This window comes from Coturnix japonica, chromosome 24 (genome assembly GCF_054131305.1).
Source record: "Coturnix japonica strain WE chromosome 24, WE-NBRP24, whole genome shotgun sequence".
NCBI lineage: Eukaryota > Metazoa > Chordata > Aves > Galliformes > Phasianidae > Coturnix > Coturnix japonica.
Window position 1 is genome coordinate 613,958 of NC_140686.1, and position 16,265 is coordinate 630,222.

The window sequence follows — 16,265 nt, forward strand, 5'->3', positions numbered from 1 at the left end:
CAAACCCGGAAGTGAGGTCACCACACCCGGAAGTGAGGTCAGCAAACCCGGAAGTGAGGTCACCACACCCGGAAGTGAGGTCACCACACCCGGAAGTGAGTTCTGCTAATTCGGAACTCAGGTCAGCAAACCCAGAAGTGACTTCAGCAGACCCAGAAGTGACTTCAGCAAACCCAGAAGTGACTTCAGCAAACCCGGAAGTGACGTCACTAAACCCGGAAGTGAGGTCAGCAAACCCGGAATTGAGGTCACCACACCCGGAAGTGAGGTCAGCAAACCCGGAAGTGAGGTCACCACACCCGGAAGTGAGGTCACCAAACCCGGAATTGCGGTCAGCAAACCCGGAAGTGAGGTCAGCAAACCCGGAAGTGAGGTCACCACACCCGGAAGTGAGGTCACCACACCCGGAAGTGAGGTCACCAAACCCGGAAGTGACGTCACTAAACCCGGAAGTGAGGTCACCACACCCGGAAGTGAGGTCACCACACCCGGAAGTGAGGTAAGCAGACCAGGTACGTGAGGTCAGCAAACCCAGAAGTGACGTCCCTAAACCCGGAAGTGAGGTCAGCAAACCCGGAAGTGAGGTCACCACACCCGGAAGTGACGTCACCAAACCCGGAAGTGACGTCACTAAACCCGGAAGTGAGGTCAGCATACCCGGAAGTGAGGTAAGCAGACCAGGAAAGTGAGGTCTGCTAATTCGGAACTCAGGTCAGCAAACCCAGAAGTGACTTCAGCAGACCCAGAAGTGACTTCAGCAAACCCGGAAGTGAGGTCAGCAAACCCGGACGTGAGGTCACCACACCCGGAAGTGAGGTCAGCAAACCCGGAAGTGAGGTCACCACACCCGGAAGTGAGGTCACCACACCCGGAAGTGAGGTCTGCTAATTCGGAATTCAGGTCAGCAAACCCAGAAGTGACTTCAGCAGACCCAGAAGTGACTTCAGCAAACCCGGAAGTGAGGTCAGCAAACCCGGAAGTGAGGTCACCACACCCGGAAGTGAGGTCAGCAAACCCGGAAGTGAGGTCACCACACCCGGAAGTAAGGTCAGCAAACCCGGAAGTGACGTCACGAAACCCGGAAGTGATGTCACCGCACCCGGAAGTGAGGTCAGCAAACCCAGAAGTGAGGTCACCAAGCCCGGACGGGACGTCACTAAACCCGGAAGTGAGGTCATCACACCCGGAAGTGAGGTCAGCAAACCCGGAAGTGAGGTCACCACACCCGGAAGTAAGGTCAGCAAACCCGGAAGTGAGGTCAGCAAACCCGGAAGTGAGGTCACCACACCCGGAAGTGACGTCACTAAACCCGGAAGTGAGGTCAGCAAACCCGGAAGTGATGTCACTAAACCCGGAAGTGAGGTCAGCATACCCGGAAGTGAGGTAAGCAGACCAGGAAAGTGAGGTCTGCTAATTCGGAACTCAGGTCAGCAAACCCAGAAGTGACTTCAGCAGACCCAGAAGTGACTTCAGCAAACCCGGAAGTGAGGTCAGCAAACCCGGAAGGGAGGTCACCACACCCGGAAGTGAGGTCACCACACCCGGAAGTGAGGTCAGCATACCCGGAAGTGAGGTAAGCAGACCAGGAACGTGAGGTCTGCTAATTCGGAACTCAGGTCAGCAAACCCAGAAGTGACTTCTGCAGACCCAGAAGTGACTTCAGCAAACCCGGAAGTGAAATCAGCAAACCCGGAAGTGAGGTCACCACACCTGGAAGTGAGGTCACCACACCCGGAAGTGAGGTCTCCACACCCGGAAGTGAGGTCACCACACCCGGAAGTGAGGTCAGCATACCCGGAAGTGAGGTAAGGAGACCAGGAACGTGAGGTCTGCTAATTCGGAACTCAGGTCAGCAAACACAGAAGTGACTTCTGCAGACCCAGAAGTGACTTCAGCAAACCCGGAAGTGAGGTCAGCAAACCCGGAAGTGAGGTCACCACACCTGGAAGTGAGGTCACCACACACGGAAGTGAGGTCACCAAACCCGGAAGTGAGGTCAGCAAACCCGGAAGTGAGGTCAGCAAACCCGGAAGTGAGGTCACCACACCCGGAAGTGAGGTCACCAAACCCGGAAGTGACGTCACTAAACCCGGAAGTGAGGTCACCAAACCCGGAAGTGACGTCACCACACCCGGAAGTGAGGTCACCACACCCGGAAGTGAGGTCACCAAACCCGGAAGTGAGGTAAGCAGACCAGGTACGTGAGGTCAGCAAACCCAGAAGTGACGTCACTAAACCCGGAAGTGAGGTCAGCAAACCCGGAAGTGAGGTCACCACACTTGGAAGTGACGTCACCAAACCCGGAAGTGACGTCACTAAACCCGGAAGTGAGGTCAGCATACCCGGAAGTGAGGTAAGCAGACCAGGAAAGTGAGGTCTGCTAATTCGGAACTCAGGTCAGCAAACCCAGAAGTGACTTCAGCAGACCCAGAAGTGACTTCAGCAAACCCGGAAGTGAGGTCAGCAAACCCGGAAGGGAGGTCACCACACCCGGAAGTGAGGTCACCACACCCGGAAGTGAGGTCAGCATACCCGGAAGTGAGGTAAGCAGACCAGGAACGTGAGGTCTGCTAATTCGGAACTCAGGTCAGCAAACACAGAAGTGACTTCTGCAGACCCAGAAGTGACTTCAGCAAACCCGGAAGTGAGGTCAGCAAACCCGGAAGTGAGGTCACCACACCTGGAAGTGAGGTCACCACACACGGAAGTGAGGTCACCAAACCCGGAAGTGAGGTCAGCAAATCCGGAAGTGAGGTCAGCAAACCCGGAAGTGAGGTCAGCAAACCCGGAAGTGAGGTCACCACACCCGGAAGTGAGGTCAGCAAACCCGGAAGTGAGGTCACCACACCTGGAAGTGAGGTCACCAAACCCGGAAGTGAGGTCACCACACCCGGAAGTGAGGTCAGCAAACCCGGAAGTGAGGTCACCACACCCGGAAGTGAGGTCACCAAACCCGGAAGTGACGTCACTAAACCCGGAAGTGAGGTCAGCAAACCCGGAAGTGAGGTCAGCAAACCCGGAAGTGAGGTCACCACACCTGGAAGTGAGGTCAGCAAACCCGGAAGTGAGGTCACCACACCCGGAAGTGAGGTCACCAAACCCGGAAGTGACGTCACTAAACCCGGAAGTGAGGTCACCACACCCGGAAGTGAGGTCAGCAAACCCGGAAGTGAGGTCACCACACCCGGAAGTGAGGTCAGCAAACCCGGAAGTGAGGTCACCACACCCGGAAGTGAAGTCAGCAAACCCGGAAGTGAGGTCACCACACCCGGAAGTGAGGTCACCACACCCGGAAGTGAGTTCTGCTAATTCGGAACTCAGGTCAGCAAACCCAGAAGTGACTTCAGCAGACCCAGAAGTGACTTCAGCAAACCCGGAAGTGACGTCACTAAACCCGGAAGTGAGGTCAGCAAACCCGGAATTGAGGTCACCACACCCGGAAGTGAAATCAGCAAACCCGGAAGTGAGGTCACCACACCCGGAAGTGAGGTCACCAAACCCGGAAGTGCGGTCAGCAAACCCGGAAGTGAGGTCAGCAAACCCGGAAGTGAGGTCACCACACCCGGAAGTGAGGTCACCACACCCGGAAGTGAGGTCACCAAACCCGGAAGTGACGTCACTAAACCCGGAAGTGAGGTCACCAAACCCGGAAGTGAGGTCACCACACCCGGAAGTGAGGTAAGCAGACCAGGTACGTGAGGTCAGCAAACCCAGAAGTGACGTCCCTAAACCCGGAAGTGAGGTCAGCAAACCCGGAAGTGAGGTCACCACACCCGGAAGTGACGTCACCAAACCCGGAAGTGACGTCACCAAACCCGGAAGTGAGGTCAGCATACCCGGAAGTGAGGTAAGCAGACCAGGAAAGTGAGGTCTGCTAATTCGGAACTCAGGTCAGCAAACCCAGAAGTGACTTCAGCAGACCCAGAAGTGACTTCAGCAAACCCGGAAGTGAGGTCAGCAAACCCGGAAGTGAGGTCACCACACCCGGAAGTGAGGTCAGCAAACCCGGAAGTGAGGTCACCACACCCGGAAGTAAGGTCAGCAAACCCGGAAGTGACGTCACGAAACCCGGAAGTGAGGTCACCGCACCCGGAAGTGAGGTCAGCAAACCCAGAAGTGAGGTCACCAAGCCCGGACGGGACGTCACTAAACCCGGAAGTGAGGTCATCACACCCGGAAGTGAGGTCAGCAAACCCGGAAGTGAGGTCACCACACCCGGAAGTAAGGTCAGCAAACCCGGAAGTGAGGTCAGCAAACCCGGAAGTGAGGTCACCACACCCGGAAGTGACGTCACTAAACCCGGAAGTGAGGTCAGCAAACCCGGAAGTGATGTCACTAAACCCGGAAGTGAGGTCAGCATACCCGGAAGTGAGGTAAGCAGACCAGGAAAGTGAGGTCTGCTAATTCGGAACTCAGGTCAGCAAACCCAGAAGTGACTTCAGCAGACCCAGAAGTGACTTCAGCAAACCCGGAAGTGAGGTCAGCAAACCCGGAAGGGAGGTCACCACACCCGGAAGTGAGGTCACCACACCCGGAAGTGAGGTCAGCATACCCGGAAGTGAGGTAAGCAGACCAGGAACGTGAGGTCTGCTAATTCGGAACTCAGGTCAGCAAACCCAGAAGTGACTTCTGCAGACCCAGAAGTGACTTCAGCAAACCCGGAAGTGAAATCAGCAAACCCGGAAGTGAGGTCACCACACCTGGAAGTGAGGTCACCACACCCGGAAGTGAGGTCTCCACACCCGGAAGTGAGGTCACCACACCCGGAAGTGAGGTCAGCATACCCGGAAGTGAGGTAAGCAGACCAGGAACGTGAGGTCTGCTAATTCGGAACTCAGGTCAGCAAACACAGAAGTGACTTCTGCAGACCCAGAAGTGACTTCAGCAAACCCGGAAGTGAGGTCAGCAAACCCGGAAGTGAGGTCACCACACCTGGAAGTGAGGTCACCACACACGGAAGTGAGGTCACCAAACCCGGAAGTGAGGTCAGCAAACCCGGAAGTGAGGTCAGCAAACCCGGAAGTGTGGTCACCACACCCGGAAGTGAGGTCAGCAAACCCGGAAGTGAGGTCACCACACCTGGAAGTGAGGTCACCAAACCCGGAAGTGAGGTCACCACACCCGGAAGTGAGGTCAGCAAACCCGGAAGTGAGGTCACCACACCCGGAAGTGAGGTCACCAAACCCGGAAGTGACGTCACTAAACCCGGAAGTGAGGTCAGCAAACCCGGAAGTGAGGTCAGCAAACCCGGAAGTGAGGTCACCACACCTGGAAGTGAGGTCAGCAAACCCGGAAGTGAGGTCACCACACCCGGAAGTGAGGTCACCAAACCCGGAAGTGACATCACTAAACCCGGAAGTGAGGTCACCACACCCGGAAGTGAGGTCAGCAAACCCGGAAGTGAGGTCACCACACCCGGAAGTGAGGTCAGCAAACCCGGAAGTGAGGTCACCACACCCGGAAGTGAGGTCAGCAAACCCGGAAGTGAGGTCACCACACCCGGAAGTGAGGTCACCACACCCGGAAGTGAGTTCTGCTAATTCGGAACTCAGGTCAGCAAACCCAGAAGTGACTTCAGCAGACCCAGAAGTGACTTCAGCAAACCCAGAAGTGACTTCAGCAAACCCGGAAGTGACGTCACTAAACCCGGAAGTGAGGTCAGCAAACCCGGAATTGAGGTCACCACACCCGGAAGTGAGGTCAGCAAACCCGGAAGTGAGGTCACCACACCCGGAAGTGAGGTCACCAAACCCGGAAGTGAGGTCAGCAAACCCGGAAGTGAGGTCACCACACCCGGAAGTGAGGTCACCACACCCGGAAGTGAGGTCACCACACCCGGAAGTGAGGTCACCAAACCCGGAAGTGACGTCACTAAACCCGGAAGTGAGGTCAGCAAACCCGGAAGTGAGGTCACCACACCCGGAAGTGACGTCACCAAACCCGGAAGTGACGTCACTAAACCCGGAAGTGAGGTCAGCATACCCGGAAGTGAGGTAAGCAGACCAGGAAAGTGAGGTCTGCTAATTCGGAACTCAGGTCAGCAAACCCAGAAGTGACTTCAGCAGACCCAGAAGTGACTTCAGCAAACCCGGAAGTGAGGTCAGCAAACCCTGACGTGAGGTCACCACACCCGGAAGTGAAATCAGCAAACCCGGAAGTGAGGTCACCACACCCGGAAGTGAGGTCACCACACCCGGAAGTGAGGTCTGCTAATTCGGAATTCAGGTCAGCAAACCCAGAAGTGACTTCAGCAGACCCAGAAGTGACTTCAGCAAACCCGGAAGTGAGGTCAGCAAACCCGGAAGTGAGGTCACCACACCCGGAAGTGAGGTCAGCAAACCCGGAAGTGAGGTCACCACACCCGGAAGTAAGGTCAGCAAACCCGGAAGTGACGTCACGAAACCCGGAAGTGAGGTCACCGCACCCGGAAGTGAGGTCAGCAAACCCAGAAGTGAGGTCACCAAGCCCGGACGGGACGTCACTAAACCCGGAAGTGAGGTCATCACACCCGGAAGTGAGGTCAGCAAACCCGGAAGTGAGGTCACCACACCCGGAAGTAAGGTCAGCAAACCCGGAAGTGAGGTCACCACACCCGGAAGTGAGGTCACCACACCCGGAAGTGACGTCACTAAACCCGGAAGTGAGGTCAGCAAACCCGGAAGTGATGTCACTAAACCCGGAAGTGAGGTCAGCATACCCGGAAGTGAGGTAAGCAGACCAGGAAAGTGAGGTCTGCTAATTCGGAACTCAGGTCAGCAAACCCAGAAGTGACTTCAGCAGACCCAGAAGTGACTTCAGCAAACCCGGAAGTGAGGTCAGCAAACCCGGAAGGGAGGTCACCACACCCGGAAGTGAGGTCTCCACACCCGGAAGTGAGGTCAGCAAACCCGGAAGTGAGGTCACCACATTCGGAAGTAAGGTCAGCAAACCCGGAAGTGACGTCACTAAACCCGGAAGTGAGGTCAGCAAACCCGGAAGTGAGGTCAGCAAACCCGGAAGTGAGGTCACCACACCCGGAAGTGAGGTCACCAAACCCGGAAGTGACGTCACTAAACCCGGAAGTGAGGTCACCAAACCCATAAGTGACGTCACCACACCCGGAAGTGAGGTCACCGCACCCGGAAGTGAGGTCACCAAACCCGGAAGTGAGGTAAGCAGACCAGGTATGTGAGGTCAGCAAACCCAGAAGTGACGTCACTAAACCCGGAAGTGAGGTCAGCAAACCCGGAAGTGAGGTCACCACACTTGGAAGTGACGTCACCAAACCCGGAAGTGACGTCACTAAACCTGGAAGTGAGGTCAGCATACCCGGAAGTGAGGTAAGCAGACCAGGAAAGTGAGGTCTGCTAATTCGGAACTCAGGTCAGCAAACCCAGAAGTGACTTCAGCAGACCCAGAAGTGACTTCAGCAAACCCGGAAGTGAGGTCAGCAAACCCGGAAGGGAGGTCACCACACCCGGAAGTGAGGTCACCACACCCGGAAGTGAGGTCAGCATACCCGGAAGTGAGGTAAGCAGACCAGGAACGTGAGGTCTGCTAATTCGGAACTCAGGTCAGCAAACACAGAAGTGACTTCTGCAGACCCAGAAGTGACTTCAGCAAACCCGGAAGTGAGGTCAGCAAACCCGGAAGTGAGGTCACCACACCTGGAAGTGAGGTCACCACACACGGAAGTGAGGTCACCAAACCCGGAAGTGAGGTCAGCAAACCCGGAAGTGAGGTCAGCAAACCCGGAAGTGAGGTCAGCAAACCCGGAAGTGAGGTCACCACACCCGGAAGTGAGGTCAGCAAACCCGGAAGTGACGTCACTAAACCTGGAAGTGAGGTCAGCATACCCGGAAGTGAGGTAAGCAGACCAGGAAAGTGAGGTCTGCTAATTCGGAACTCAGGTCAGCAAACCCAGAAGTGACTTCAGCAGACCCAGAAGTGACTTCAGCAAACCCGGAAGTGAGGTCAGCAAACCCGGAAGGGAGGTCACCACACCCGGAAGTGAGGTCACCACACCCGGAAGTGAGGTCAGCATACCCGGAAGTGAGGTAAGCAGACCAGGAACGTGAGGTCTGCTAATTCGGAACTCAGGTCAGCAAACACAGAAGTGACTTCTGCAGACCCAGAAGTGACTTCAGCAAACCCGGAAGTGAGGTCAGCAAACCCGGAAGTGAGGTCACCACACCTGGAAGTGAGGTCACCACACACGGAAGTGAGGTCACCAAACCCGGAAGTGAGGTCAGCAAACCCGGAAGTGAGGTCAGCAAACCCGGAAGTGAGGTCACCACACCCGGAAGTGAGGTCAGCAAACCCGGAAGTGAGGTCACCACACCTGGAAGTGAGGTCACCAAACCCGGAAGTGAGGTCACCACACCCGGAAGTGAGGTCAGCAAACCCGGAAGTGAGGTCACCACACCCGGAAGTGAGGTCAGCAAACCCGGAAGTGAGGTCACCACACCCGGAAGTGAGGTCAGCAAACCCGGAAGTGAGGTCACCACACCCGGAAGTGAGGTCAGCAAACCCGGAAGTGAGGTCACCACACCCGGAAGTGAGGTCACCACACCCGGAAGTGAGTTCTGCTAATTCGGAACTCAGGTCAGCAAACCCAGAAGTGACTTCAGCAGACCCAGAAGTGACTTCAGCAAACCCAGAAGTGACTTCAGCAAACCCGGAAGTGACGTCACTAAACCCGGAAGTGAGGTCAGCAAACCCGGAATTGAGGTCACCACACCCGGAAGTGAGGTCAGCAAACCCGGAAGTGAGGTCACCACACCCGGAAGTGAGGTCACCAAACCCGGAAGTGCGGTCAGCAAACCCGGAAGTGAGGTCAGCAAACCCGGAAGTGAGGTCACCACACCCGGAAGTGAGGTCACCACACCCGGAAGTGAGGTCACCAAACCCGGAAGTGACGTCACTAAACCCGGAAGTGAGGTCAGCAAACCCGGAAGTGAGGTCACCACACCCGGAAGTGACGTCACCAAACCCGGAAGTGACGTCACTAAACCCGGAAGTGAGGTCAGCATACCCGGAAGTGAGGGAAGCAGACCAGGAAAGTGAGGTCTGCTAATTCGGAACTCAGGTCAGCAAACCCAGAAGTGACTTCAGCAGACCCAGAAGTGACTTCAGCAAACCCGGAAGTGAGGTCAGCAAACCCGGACGTGAGGTCACCACACCCGGAAGTGAAATCAGCAAACCCGGAAGTGAGGTCACCACACCCGGAAGTGAGGTCACCACACCCGGAAGTGAGGTCTGCTAATTCGGAATTCAGGTCAGCAAACCCAGAAGTGACTTCTGCAGACCCAGAAGTGACTTCAGCAAACCCGGAAGTGAGGTCAGCAAACCCGGAAGTGAGGTCACCACACCCGGAAGTGAGGTCAGCAAACCCGGAAGTGAGGTCACCACACCCGGAAGTAAGGTCAGCAAACCCGGAAGTGACGTCACGAAACCCGGAAGTGAGGTCACCGCACCCGGAAGTGAGGTCAGCAAACCCAGAAGTGAGGTCACCAAGCCCGGACGGGACGTCACTAAACCCGGAAGTGAGGTCATCACACCCGGAAGTGAGGTCAGCAAACCCGGAAGTGAGGTCACCACACCCGGAAGTATGGTCAGCAAACCCGGAAGTGAGGTCAGCAAACCCGGAAGTGAGGTCACCACACCCGGAAGTGACGTCACTAAACCCGGAAGTGAGGTCAGCAAACCCGGAAGTGATGTCACTAAACCCGGAAGTGAGGTCAGCATACCCGGAAGTGAGGTAAGCAGACCAGGAAAGTGAGGTCTGCTAATTCGGAACTCAGGTCAGCAAACCCAGAAGTGACTTCAGCAGACCCAGAAGTGACTTCAGCAAACCCGGAAGTGAGGTCAGCAAACCCGGAAGGGAGGTCACCACACCCGGAAGTGAGGTCTCCACACCCGGAAGTGAGGTCAGCAAACCCGGAAGTGAGGTCACCACATTCGGAAGTAAGGTCAGCAAACCCGGAAGTGACGTCACTAAACCCGGAAGTGAGGTCAGCAAACCCGGAAGTGAGGTCAGCAAACCCGGAAGTGAGGTCACCACACCCGGAAGTGAGGTCACCAAACCCGGAAGTGACGTCACTAAACCCGGAAGTGAGGTCACCAAACCCATAAGTGACGTCACCACACCCGGAAGTGAGGTCACCGCACCCGGAAGTGAGGTCACCAAACCCGGAAGTGAGGTAAGCAGACCAGGTATGTGAGGTCAGCAAACCCAGAAGTGACGTCACTAAACCCGGAAGTGAGGTCAGCAAACCCGGAAGTGAGGTCACCACACTTGGAAGTGACGTCACCAAACCCGGAAGTGACGTCACTAAACCTGGAAGTGAGGTCAGCATACCCGGAAGTGAGGTAAGCAGACCAGGAAAGTGAGGTCTGCTAATTCGGAACTCAGGTCAGCAAACCCAGAAGTGACTTCAGCAGACCCAGAAGTGACTTCAGCAAACCCGGAAGTGAGGTCAGCAAACCCGGAAGGGAGGTCACCACACCCGGAAGTGAGGTCACCACACCCGGAAGTGAGGTCAGCATACCCGGAAGTGAGGTAAGCAGACCAGGAACGTGAGGTCTGCTAATTCGGAACTCAGGTCAGCAAACACAGAAGTGACTTCTGCAGACCCAGAAGTGACTTCAGCAAACCCGGAAGTGAGGTCAGCAAACCCGGAAGTGAGGTCACCACACCTGGAAGTGAGGTCACCACACACGGAAGTGAGGTCACCAAACCCGGAAGTGAGGTCAGCAAACCCGGAAGTGAGGTCAGCAAACCCGGAAGTGAGGTCACCACACCCGGAAGTGAGGTCAGCAAACCCGGAAGTGAGGTCACCACACCTGGAAGTGAGGTCACCAAACCCGGAAGTGAGGTCACCACACCCGGAAGTGAGGTCAGCAAACCCGGAAGTGAGGTCACCACACCCGGAAGTGAGGTCACCAAACCCGGAAGTGACGTCACTAAACCCGGAAGTGAGGTCAGCAAACCCGGAAGTGAGGTCACCACACCTGGAAGTGAGGTCAGCAAACCCGGAAGTGAGGTCACCACACCCGGAAGTGAGGTCACCAAACCCGGAAGTGACGTCACTAAACCCGGAAGTGAGGTCACCACACCCGGAAGTGAGGTCAGCAAACCCGGAAGTGAGGTCACCACACCCGGAAGTGAGGTCAGCAAACCCGGAAGTGAGGTCACCACACCCGGAAGTGAGGTCAGCAAACCCGGAAGTGAGGTCACCACACCCGGAAGTGAGGTCACCACACCCGGAAGTGAGTTCTGCTAATTCGGAACTCAGGTCAGCAAACCCAGAAGTGACTTCAGCAGACCCAGAAGTGACTTCAGCAAACCCAGAAGTGACTTCAGCAAACCCGGAAGTGACGTCACTAAACCCGGAAGTGAGGTCAGCAAACCCGGAATTGAGGTCACCACACCCGGAAGTGAGGTCAGCAAACCCGGAAGTGAGGTCACCACACCCGGAAGTGAGGTCACCAAACCCGGAAGTGCGGTCAGCAAACCCGGAAGTGAGGTCAGCAAACCCGGAAGTGAGGTCACCACACCCGGAAGTGAGGTCACCACACCCGGAAGTGAGGTCACCAAACCCAGAAGTGACGTCACTAAACCCGGAAGTGAGGTCACCAAACCCGGAAGTGAGGTCACCACACCCGGAAGTGAGGTAAGCAGACCAGGTACGTGAGGTCAGCAAACCCAGAAGTGACGTCCCTAAACCCGGAAGTGAGGTCAGCAAACCCGGAAGTGAGGTCACCACACCCGGAAGTGACGTCACCAAACCCGGAAGTGACGTCACTAAACCCGGAAGTGAGGTCAGCATACCCGGAAGTGAGGTAAGCAGACCAGGAAAGTGAGGTCTGCTAATTCGGAACTCAGGTCAGCAAACCCAGAAGTGACTTCAGCAGACCCAGAAGTGACTTCAGCAAACCCGGAAGTGAGGTCAGCAAACCCGGACGTGAGGTCACCACACCCGGAAGTGAGGTCAGCAAACCCGGAAGTGAGGTCACCACACCCGGAAGTGAGGTCACCACACCCGGAAGTGAGGTCTGCTAATTCGGAATTCAGGTCAGCAAACCCAGAAGTGACTTCAGCAGACCCAGAAGTGACTTCAGCAAACCCGGAAGTGAGGTCAGCAAACCCGGAAGTGAGGTCACCACACCCGGAAGTGAGGTCAGCAAACCCGGAAGTGAGGTCACCACACCCGGAAGTAAGGTCAGCAAACCCGGAAGTGAGGTCAGCAAACCCGGAAGTGAGGTCACCACACCCGGAAGTGACGTCACTAAACCCGGAAGTGAGGTCAGCAAACCCGGAAGTGATGTCACTAAACCCGGAAGTGAGGTCAGCATACCCGGAAGTGAGGTAAGCAGACCAGGAAAGTGAGGTCTGCTAATTCGGAACTCAGGTCAGCAAACCCAGAAGTGACTTCAGCAGACCCAGAAGTGACTTCAGCAAACCCGGAAGTGAGGTCAGCAAACCCGGAAGGGAGGTCACCACACCCGGAAGTGAGGTCACCACACCCGGAAGTGAGGTCAGCATACCCGGAAGTGAGGTAAGCAGACCAGGAACGTGAGGTCTGCTAATTCGGAACTCAGGTCAGCAAACCCAGAAGTGACTTCTGCAGACCCAGAAGTGACTTCAGCAAACCCGGAAGTGAAATCAGCAAACCCGGAAGTGAGGTCACCACACCTGGAAGTGAGGTCACCACACCCGGAAGTGAGGTCTCCACACCCGGAAGTGAGGTCAGCAAACCCGGAAGTGAGGTCACCACATTCGGAAGTAAGGTCAGCAAACCCGGAAGTGACGTCACTAAACCCGGAAGTGAGGTCAGCAAACCCGGAAGTGAGGTCACCACACCCGGAAGTAAGGTCAGCAAACCCGGAAGTGAGGTCACCACACCCGGAAGTGAGGTCACCAAACCCGGAAGTGACGTCACTAAACCCGGAAGTGAGGTCACCAAACCCGGAAGTGACGTCACCACACCCGGAAGTGAGGTCACCACACCCGGAAGTGAGGTCACCAAACCCGGAAGTGAGGTAAGCAGACCAGGTACGTGAGGTCAGCAAACCCAGAAGTGACGTCACTAAACCCGGAAGTGAGGTCAGCAAACCCGGAAGTGAGGTCACCACACTTGGAAGTGACGTCACCAAACCCGGAAGTGACGTCACTAAACCCGGAAGTGAGGTCAGCATACCCGGAAGTGAGGTAAGCAGACCAGGAAAGTGAGGTCTGCTAATTCGGAACTCAGGTCAGCAAACCCAGAAGTGACTTCAGCAGACCCAGAAGTGACTTCAGCAAACCCGGAAGTGAGGTCAGCAAACCCGGAAGGGAGGTCACCACACCCGGAAGTGAGGTCACCACACCCGGAAGTGAGGTCAGCATACCCAGAAGTGAGGTAAGCAGACCAGGAACGTGAGGTCTGCTAATTCGGAACTCAGGTCAGCAAAAACAGAAGTGACTTCTGCAGACCCAGAAGTGACTTCAGCAAACCCGGAAGTGAGGTCAGCAAACCCGGAAGTGAGGTCACCACACCTGGAAGTGAGGTCACCACACACGGAAGTGAGGTCAGCAAACCCGGAAGTGAGGTCACCAAACCCGGAAGTGAGGTCAGCAAACCCGGAAGTGAGGTCAGCAAACCCGGAAGTGAGGTCAGCAAACCCGGAAGTGAGGTCACCACACCCGGAAGTGAGGTCAGCAAACCCGGAAGTGAGGTCACCACACCCGGAAGTGAGGTCACCAAACCCGGAAGTGAGGTCACCACACCCGGAAGTGAGGTCAGCAAACCCGGAAGTGAGGTCACCACACCCGGAAGTGAGGTCAGCAAACCCGGAAGTGACGTCACTAAACCCGGAAGTGAGGTCAGCAAACCCGGAAGTGAGGTCAGCAAACCCGGAAGTGAGGTCACCACACCTGGAAGTGAGGTCAGCAAACCCGGAAGTGAGGTCACCACACCCGGAAGTGAGGTCAGCAAACCCGGAAGTGAGGTCACCACACCCGGAAGTGAGGTCACCACACCCGGAAGTGAGTTCTGCTAATTCGGAACTCAGGTCAGCAAACCCAGAAGTGACTTCAGCAGACCCAGAAGTGACTTCAGCAAACCCGGAAGTGAGGTCAGCAAACCTGGAAGTGAGGTCACCACACCCGGAAGTGAGGTCAGCAAACCCGGAAGTGAGGTCACCACACCCGGAAGTAAGGTCAGCAAACCCGGAAGTGAGGTCACCGCACCCGGAAGTGAGGTCAGCAAACCCAGAAGTGAGGTCACCAAGCCCGGTCGTGACCTCACTAAACCCGAAAGTGAGGAAACCAAACCCGGAAGTGACGTCACCACACCCGGAAGTGAGGTCACCACACCCGGAAGTGAGGTCACCAAACCCGAAAGTGACGTCACTAAACCCGGAAGTGAGGTCAGCAAACCCGGAAGTGAGGTCAGTAAACCCGGAAGTGAGGTCACCACACCTGGAAGTGAGGTCACCACACCCGGAAGTGAGGTCACCACACCCGGAAGTGAGGTCACCAAACCCGGAAGTGACGTCACTAAACCCGGAAGTGACGTCACCACACCCGGAAGTGAGGTCAGCAAACCCGGAAGTGAGGTCACCACACCCGGAAGTGAGGTCAGCAAACCCGGAAGTGAGGTCAGCAAACCCGGAAGTGAGGTCACCACACCCGGAAGTGGGGTCACCACACCCGGAAGTGAGGTCACCAAACCCGGATATGAGGTCAGCAAACCCGGAAGTGAGGTCACCACACCCGGAAGTGAGGTCAGCAAACCCGGAAGTGAGGTCACCACACCCGGAAGTGAGGTCAGCAAACCCGGAAGTGAGGTCACCACACCCGGAAGTGAGGTCACCACACCCGGAAGTGAGTTCTGCTAATTCGGAACTCAGGTCAGCAAACCCAGAAGTGACTTCTGCAGACCCAGAAGTGACTTCAGCAAACCCGGAAGTGAAATCAGCAAACCCGGAAGTGAGGTCACCACACCTGGAAGTGAGGTCACCACACCCGGAAGTGAGGTCTCCACACCCGGAAGTGAGATCAGCAAACCCGGAAGTGAGGTCACCACATTCGGAAGTAAGGTCAGCAAACCCGGAAGTGACGTCACTAAACCCGGAAGTGAGGTCAGCAAACCCGGAAGTGAGGTCAGCAAACCCGGAAGTGAGGTCAGCAAACCCGGAAGTGAGGTCACCACACCCGGAAGTGAGGTCACCAAACCCGGAAGTGACGTCACTAAACCCGGAAGTGAGGTCACCAAACCCGGAAGTGACGTCACCACACCCGGAAGTGAGGTCACCACACCCGGAAGTGAGGTCACCAAACCCGGAAGTGAGGTAAGCAGACCAGGTACGTGAGGTCAGCAAACCCAGAAGTGACGTCACTAAACCCGGAAGTGAGGTCAGCAAACCCGGAAGTGAGGTAAGCAGACCAGGAAAGTGAGGTCTGCTAATTCGGAACTCAGGTCAGCAAACCCAGAAGTGACTTCAGCAGACCCAGAAGTGACTTCAGCAAACCCGGAAGTGAGGTCAGTAAACCCGGAAGGGAGGTCACCACACCCGGAAGTGAGGTCACCACACCCGGAAGTGAGGTCAGCATACCCGGAAGTGAGGTAAGCAGACCAGGAACGTGAGGTCTGCTAATTCGGAACTCAGGTCAGCAAACACAGAAGTGACTTCTGCAGACCCAGAAGTGACTTCAGCAAACCCGGAAGTGAGGTCAGCAAACCCGGAAGTGAGGTCACCACACCTGGAAGTGAGGTCACCACACACGGAAGTGAGGTCAGCAAACCCGGAAGTGAAGACACCAAACCCGGAAGTGAGGTCAGCAAACCCGGAAGTGAGGTCAGCAAACCCGGAAGTGAGGTCAGCAAACCCGGAAGTGAGGTCACCACACCCGGAAGTGAGGTCAGCAAACCCGGAAGTGAGGTCACCACACCCGGAAGTGAGGTCACCAAACCCGGAAGTGAGGTCACCACAGCCGGAAGTGAGGTCAGCAAACCCGGAAGTGAGGTCACCACACCCGGAAGTGAGGTCAGCAAACCCGGAAGTGACGTCACTAAACCCGGAAGTGAGGTCAGCAAACCCGGAAGTGAGGTCAGCAAACCCGGAAGTGAGGTCACCACACCTGGAAGTGAGGTCAGCAAACCCGGAAGTGAGGTCACCACACCCGGAAGTGAGGTCAGCAAACCCGGAAGTGAGGTCACCACACCCGGAAGTGAGGTCACCACACCCGGAAGTGAGTTCTGCTAATTCGGAACTCAGGTCAGCAAACCCAGAAGTGACTT